The sequence below is a fragment of the Papio anubis genome, chromosome 5, assembly GCF_008728515.1.
Source record: "Papio anubis isolate 15944 chromosome 5, Panubis1.0, whole genome shotgun sequence".
Classification (NCBI taxonomy): domain Eukaryota; kingdom Metazoa; phylum Chordata; class Mammalia; order Primates; family Cercopithecidae; genus Papio; species Papio anubis.
Window position 1 is genome coordinate 91,046,376 of NC_044980.1, and position 7,793 is coordinate 91,054,168.

The following is a 7,793-nucleotide window of genomic DNA, read 5'->3' on the forward strand; positions in this document are numbered from 1 at the left end:
TTGTGATGGAGTAAGCAGGCAGGCAAAGGGTTATAGAACTGTACTGGGAAGGACCCACTGAGCAATGTACGGTGGGACATTTTCCCAGGATTCTGGTTCTGCATGAGGACTCCTGGCACCACATCATTGTCCCATCCTCAGTAAATGGCTCCTTACATCCTGATACTCCCTTAAGTGTCTCGGCAAAGGTGAGAAAGGAACTGAAGGATGGCTATGCCCCAAGTAGAGGGCCTACAAAAGGCTCTTGAAAAGATGAGAGAAGAACTGAAGGGCTGACAGTCTAGACTGCAGGATCAGGAAACAGCCTATAGGTAAATTTGTGTGTGTGTGTGTGTGTGTGTGTGTGTGTGTGTCCTTCTCTGTTCCTCTCCGTTTACTCCTGTTAGTGTTTGTTCTCTTACATCTGTAAAAACCTCCAACATACCATTTTTCTTGCACTGGAGAAGCTTGGGTTTCATCCTTCTTGGAAAATACCTCTTCCTACTCTTTGACAAAGCCAAAAGGACAAGGTGGCCTTGGCTACTCTCCTGAAAGAAGAGATGTCAAGGATGCCTAGCTGGCCTTCAAGAAGATATCATGGATACCTGCATGCAGTGATAAATAGTAGTTTTGTGCACAGTAAGACATATTTAGAGCTCAAATGGTGAGTCTGCACTTATTAAGCAGTTTTCTAAAGCTATCTTCCTCTCTTTTCTTTGCCTGCTGTGAATCCTCTGTGATCCAGTTGCTGGTGCTGAGATAAGACTTATTATTTATGGTCTGATTGAAATGGAGACATTGGAAACCCATTTGAAACTGAAGAAAAACTGTAAAAGAGGATTACAAAAAACAAAAAACTGCCATAAAAACTGCTTTACCCAAATTTTGGTCGACAGCCTTCCTTGAATACCTATTGGGGCAAATGAAATTTAGTCATGTGAACGGGTTCCAATTTTGTCAAAAAAAAAAAAAATAAATCTGCCATTTTGTCACTTATGAAATGGTGAGTTTGTATTGTACCTCACAGCTAAAATTCTGAGGTAAAAGCTCTTGGATCTTTGTGTGTGTGCAGAGATGTGTTACCTTATGCAGGAAGTCTAGCATACCACCAAAGTGGCTTGTAAGTAAATAAGTCCTCATGAATTAAGTAAGTCCAAATGTTCTTCAAGTTCACATGAATTTAGTAATCTTTGATGAATAAAAATGGTTTTAAAATTAATAAAATAAAAATTTTAAACATGTCTTCAATATTGTCAGGATACATTTTTGCTCAGATTTACTAATTCTTTTTTATTTAAAACTCAGTGAAGGGAAACATAGCCTCTTACCCGCAGGGAAGAAAGAGAGGTGGCGGGGTTTTGGAAGAGAGGTAGACTTGACAGTTTCACATTCGTTCACACTCACCTTCCAGGATCCTAGGTGAGGCCCCAGCTGAAATGGGCAAGGTTCCCTTGCCCCCATCTCAGGGAGTGTGATGGGGGTGTGGCTTGCTTCTCCAGTGCCCACTGGTGGAACCGTTAGGGGAGCATACAGACAGGCAGGCTGTGGGGCAACAACTCCATGGCAGTGTCTAGGGGTGAATGTTTACAGCTGAAGCCCCAGTGGGCGTGCGTTACAGGGACCCCTTTTAGTTTGCCTTCTGTAGCCAGCTTGTGTTAACCAGCTCAATTAGACCCCCTTCCTTATCACAAGGACAGAAGGAGTTCTGTATCCCAGGGTTTCTTGCTTTGGGGTACCAGAGGAATCAGATCACACATGGGCTTGGAGAATGAATGCAAGGTTTTATTGAGTAGAAGTAGCTCTCAGCAGATGGGGGAGTCAGGGGGGAGATGGTTTTTTCCCTGGGGTTGGGCAGACTCTTCTCTGACTGCCCCAGCTAAACTCTGCCTCGTCCCCCTGGTGGATGACCTGTGATGTGCTAGCGTGCCTGCCTGCTTCTGTCGGTGTACTCTTCTGCTGGCGTGCTCCCTACCCGTCCTCTAGGGTCCAGCCCCTTCTGTCTTCTTCTGCTGATGTGTTCCTCTTGACATCTGGCCCCCTGTGTGTCTGCCCCCTAAGGTCTTGCCCGCGTAGGATAGGGGTCAGGATGGTCTTGAAAAATGCAACATTTGGGCATGAAAGCAGGAGTGCCTGCCACCAGAAGGGGGATGTTAAGGTAATTAAAGAAACTAATAAAGCCAACCTAGTGTCAAAACAGGTGACTTTAGGGAAGGTCACTTTCAAAATGCCATTTTCACCTTCTTTCCTGGGTCCTGCTCTTTTACCCTCTTTGACTCTCAAAAGGAATGGAAAAAAGCCTCCAAATGGGGTTATACCAAAAGTATTGATCAGTCAGGATGGCTAATTAGCCCTCATGGACAATTTCTTTCCCCAAAAGCAGCTGACTTGCAGACTGTTAAAACAAAAACCATTCCAACACTCACTGGTCAAGAGGCCCGTCAACTGACTTTGTAAAAGTATAACTGCCCCAACCCTCAGGGAACTAATCAGAGAGGTGGGTGAGACTAATCCATCTGCTATGTTAATAACCCTAATATCCACCTTATGCAGTGGGTGGGGAGAAGGGAAAGGAGACTACACAGCTGGTCTAGTACCAAGGTAGACACCCAGGGAAGGACTGGTAAATCAGTTTCACAGTTATGCCCAGAGGCTCTAAAAGCTTATATACCTCCTGGTTCTTACGGACACCTTTTCAGGATGGGTAGAAGCCTTTGCCACCCACACTGAAATTGCCCATGAGGTGGCAAAGGTCCCCAGATTCAAGCTGCCTTGGTCAATCCAAAGTGATAATGGACCTGCATTTATAGCTTTCATTACTATGGCTGCTTCTTGGGGCTTAGAAATAAAATGATCCCTACATACCATCTGGAGACCACAGTCTCAGGCAAAATAGAACACACCAACCAGACCCTTAAAAGGACTTTAGCCAAAGTAAGCCAGAAAACCCATCTCCCATGGATTTCATTACTCCCCACAGCCTTGTTAAAAATAAGAAGAACTCTAAAAGAAAAAATCAAACTGAGCCCTTATGAGCTAATATATGGCCAACTGGTCCAGGTCTGGTAAGGTAACCAGGAGGTCCTCAGAAACATGAAAAAAATAAAATATGCCACCAAGGTTAGAAAAATAATAAAGGCCTTTTAGGAGTACAGAATTCAAGGATTACCTTCATCATCTCATTTGGCCTTTCATCTTTTACAGCCCAGGACTGAGTTTTGTTAAAAACCTAAAAGTAGGAGGACCACAAGATTATTTAGAACCTAAATAGACAAGACCATATCTGGTAATTTTCACAACTAACTCTACCTTAGAGTTACAGGGAGTGACACTTGGGTCCACCATACCCAGATAAAGGCAGCCACGGAACCTAAGGAAGAAAGTGCCACTTACTGAGCTGAAGCATTCTCAGATCTAAGGTTCCTTTACAAAAGGATGGACAAGAAACCTCAAACAGATAAGTTACCTTGGGCCTGCATATACTTTTCTGCCAGGACTTAATCTACTTGTCTTGCTTGCAGGTATTCTAAGCTTTGCTCTTGGCGTCACCTTGTTTCATTCAGAGCCTACCCCTATTTGGAAAACATATGACATCAAGGAGAGTGCAGTTAGGGAACCTAACGACAAGACAAGTCAAAATATTTAATTGTTTTCCATTCCCCTCTTGCTCAAGGAGTAAAACGGCAATTTGGCTTATTCTAGCTGGCATCAGGATAGTGGGCAGTCTCCTTGCTTCATAGAGAAGATTTGCCTGCAATGAAGTTACCCTTCACAACTTCAAAACAGTTATAGAAACTTTAGCCTATAAGACTGGTGATGGCCTTATCTGCCTCACAGTCTCCTCAGACTTACTAGCCATTATCATGCATCATAACTGTCTGCTCTTGATGACCTCTTGGCAGAAGAAGATAGGGTGTGTATAGTCACCAACACTTCCTGTTGTGCTTGGGTAAATAATTTCAGATAAATAAAAAAATACATTAAAGTCATCTACAACCAGACCAAGTGGTTGCACCAATTTAACCAAAAGGGCATGGGCCCTCAGGGAATATGGAAAAATTATAAAACAGGCCATCCCTAATCTTGCATGGTTCTTACCCTTCCTGGGCACTTTAGCTGACATCCTACTTCTTTGATTTTTGGGCCCTGTTTCTTAAACTGCCTTGTTTCTTTTGTGTCTAAGCAAGTTAAGGCCATATAGCAATATGAACGGCTAGGCTTATACCCAGGAGATAACTAGACCTACCTAAGACTAGCTAAGAAAAATTTCACTCCTCCAATGGGTCCCATATCAACACCCGGATTCAGCTTAAAGAAGTTATAGAAGATGGACCTTCGTCCCCTCACACCCCTCAAGAATGAGGAGTACCTATAGAGAAAAGGAAGAATTTGTTACACAATTTAATGGTAACATGACATAGCTGAGTTTCTACCCAGTCTTAATTCTGCTTATCTTTAAGGAACAGGACACCTGTAATAAAAAGTTCCCTTTGTAACCCTTACGAGCTGAGACTGGTAAGAACCAAGATAGCCAATCAAATCACTTCAAAAAGACCTCAGACTCCATTATGATCAGATTTCCATGCTAAATGGCACCATGACTGCTGACAATCACCATGACAGTGACAAAAAGAAGCCATGAAAGGACAAAAGGAAAGGCAGCACTCAGGTTCTGGGACATTTCCCTCCCATTACCAGAAAAAGATATGAATATTCCTCTTCTCACTTTTAAGGCAAATCCCTTCATTAGAGAAATCCTATATTTTAACCCTTTCACCCCTCACTAGTTGAGAAGTTGATTTGTGAGCCATGCTTTTACTTCTCAATCCCATGGCCATTGAATAAAGCCTGCACTGATGGACGCTTTCAGTTTTGTGTGTTGGCTTTGTGATACTGAACAGGGAAGGACCCCATCTTTTGGGGGACCAGCTTTGTCAGTAATAGACTTAATACCAATTCTCTACAGACTTTTCAAGACATTAAAGAGAAGGGAACAATCCTAAACTCTGTTTACAAGGCCAATGTTTTTCTGATATCAAAGCCAGACAAGGACATCACATGAAAAGAAAACTACGGGCTAATACCATTAATGAACATGATGCAAAAATCCACAACTAAATACTAGCAAACTGAATTCAGCAACACATTAAAAGGATCATTCACCATAATCAGGAGAGATTTGTCCCTGAGATACAAGGATGATTCAACATTCACAAACTGATAAATATGATACACTACATCAGCAGAATAAAGGACAAAAATCATATGGACAAAAATCAACTCAAAATGTATTAAAGACTTTAAACATAAGACTTGAAACTATGAAACTACTAGAGGAAAACACAGGAGAAAAACTACATTACATTGATTTGGGCAATGATTTTTTTTAGATTTGACGCTAAAAGCATAGGTAACAAAAGCAAAAGTACACAAATGGAGTTACATCAAAATTTAAAAGTGTGTGCACAATAAAGGAAAGAATGAACAGAGTAAAGAGAACCTACAGTTTGGGAGAAAATATTTACAAGCCATACATCTGATAAGAGATCTATATCCAAAATGTAAAAGGAACTCAAACGAGTCTATAGAAAAAAAAAAAAAAAAAAAACTCTGATTAAGAAATGAGCAAAGGACCTGAATAGACATTTATCAAAAAAGACATACGAATGGCTACTAGATATATGAGAAAATGCTCAACATTACTAAACATAAGAAGATGCAAATTAAAACTACTTCACATCTGTTAGGATGTCTATTATCAGAAGATAAATGATAACAAGTGTTGGCAAGGATGTAGAGACAAAAGAACCCTTATACACTGTGAGAATGAAAATCAGCACAACCATTATGAAAAACAGTTTGGAGATTCCTTAAAAAACTAAAAATAGAATTATCATATGACCTAGCAATCCCACTACTGGGTATTTACCCAAAGATTTGAAATCAGAATGTCAAAGATATGTCTGCATTTCCATGTTCACTGCAGCACTATTCACAATAGTCAAGACATGGAATCAACCTAAGTGTCCATTAAGGGAGGAAAGGACAAAGAAAATGTGGTATATGTACACTGTGGAATTCTAGTCAGCCTTAAAAAAAGAAAGAAATTCTGTCAATTGTGACAATGTGGATGAAACTAGAGAACATTAGGTTAAATGACATAGCCAAACACAGAAAGCAAAATATCATGTGTTCTCACTTATATGTGAAATCTAAACCTATTTAACTCATAGAAGCTGAGAGTAGAAAGCTGATTATCAGTGGCTGGGGGCAGGGTGGAGAACGGGGAGATCGTAATTGATGGGTACAAGCCTCTTAGATAGGAGAAATAAGTTTGATTTGTTTCTTTTTTTGTTTTTGTTTTGTTTTGTTTTGTTTTGTTTTTTGGAGATCCATTGCACAGCATGGTAAACATAGCTTATAATTGACTGCTGTACATTTCAGTATTGCTAAATGTAATGTAATGCTAATTTACTTAAGATAGTAAATTTCAAATGCTGTCACAAAATAATGGTAATACTTAAGGTGATAGATGTTAGCTAGCAGGATTTATGAATTCTACATTGTATTCCAAAATCATAACATACTTTTTACCCCATAAGTATTTTTAAGCATTTTATATATATATATATATATATACACACCTATAATTTATCAATATAATAAAAATAAAATACCCAAAACTACAAAATCATATTCAGGTCCCACAGATTAGACCAGTTCAACTTAAATCTTAAAATACAAACAAATAAACAAACACAAATTCTCCATTTAAAAAAAAAAACTCTCTTTTTAAAATGTCTCATTTTGTTACAGTTTTACAGCAGCAATAGCATGATGCGTATAAGCTTGAGTATCCCTTATCAGCTTTCCCAGGAGAAGGATGGCAGAATTAAATTTCCATGCAACACACTAAGAAATAACAGGCACAACTTAGAATCAAAGATAAAAATTCAAATGGACTAGTTTCTGGGATGAGATACCACCTAGAAAATGTGGCAAACATTAATGTTTCCAGGCAGTGTCACTCTGCCTTGTGAAATTACCTGGATCTTTTGGTGTGCTGGCTACCTCTTTGTAAGTGGTTGAATAAATTCATCATCTCAGTGTCATATGAGCTCACTGCTGGCACGGTTTCAAGAAATCTCATTATTTTTTGATGTCTATGATGGATTAAAGATGAGAATATTGCTGGCCTAAGGGTTCGTTAGCCTTGCCTGTCATATTTGTCAGCTACAAAGCAGCTCTGCTGAAGGGTTAGGAGGGCGTTTGGGAGAGTGGGCCATTAAAACACAGTTCCATTACTTACACTCAGTTAGACTGAGGAAATGGAGGGTAACAAGTGTGAGAGTTGCCCCATGGGATCCATTTTCTTTGTTACACACCCAAAAAGAAAAAATCAAGATGACAGCAGAAATAGCAAGAAACTCTTCCAACATGGGATGGCTACATCTTGTAATTTCTCACTGCGGGAGAAAAGTGCTTGTTTGGGTAACCTCACAGGCAGTTCTGGGAGTTATGTGGCCAGGCAACATCCTGCGTGATCAACCCCAATTCTTACAGTGAACTGACCTTAGATTGCTCTGTAGCCTCTTAGAGGTGGAACAAGGCTATCTGAAATCTTCTAAGTCCTAGGAACAAAGGCTATCACAGCACATATGGAGAATAACCAACAATACATTGTGATTGAAAATATTAAATATATTTCAAAGATATTTTAAATGCCTAACATAATGATAATAAAATTATCTTTAGTGCTGTAATTTTTAAGTAGATATTATGTTCACAGGTTTTCAGGAATGTTGTACATACAAGAT

The 7,793-nt window shown here is 39.7% G+C and overlaps 1 long non-coding RNA gene across 1 annotated transcript; it reads left to right on the forward strand.

The window, feature by feature from the left end:
• The first annotated feature begins 248 nt into the window (after positions 1 to 248).
• LOC116274935 lies at positions 249 to 3,944 on the forward strand. Its single transcript, XR_004183779.1, has 2 exons — positions 249 to 311; positions 725 to 3,944. It is a non-coding gene; the product is annotated as an uncharacterized LOC116274935 (long non-coding RNA).
• Positions 3,945 to 7,793: the final 3,849 nt, after the last annotated feature.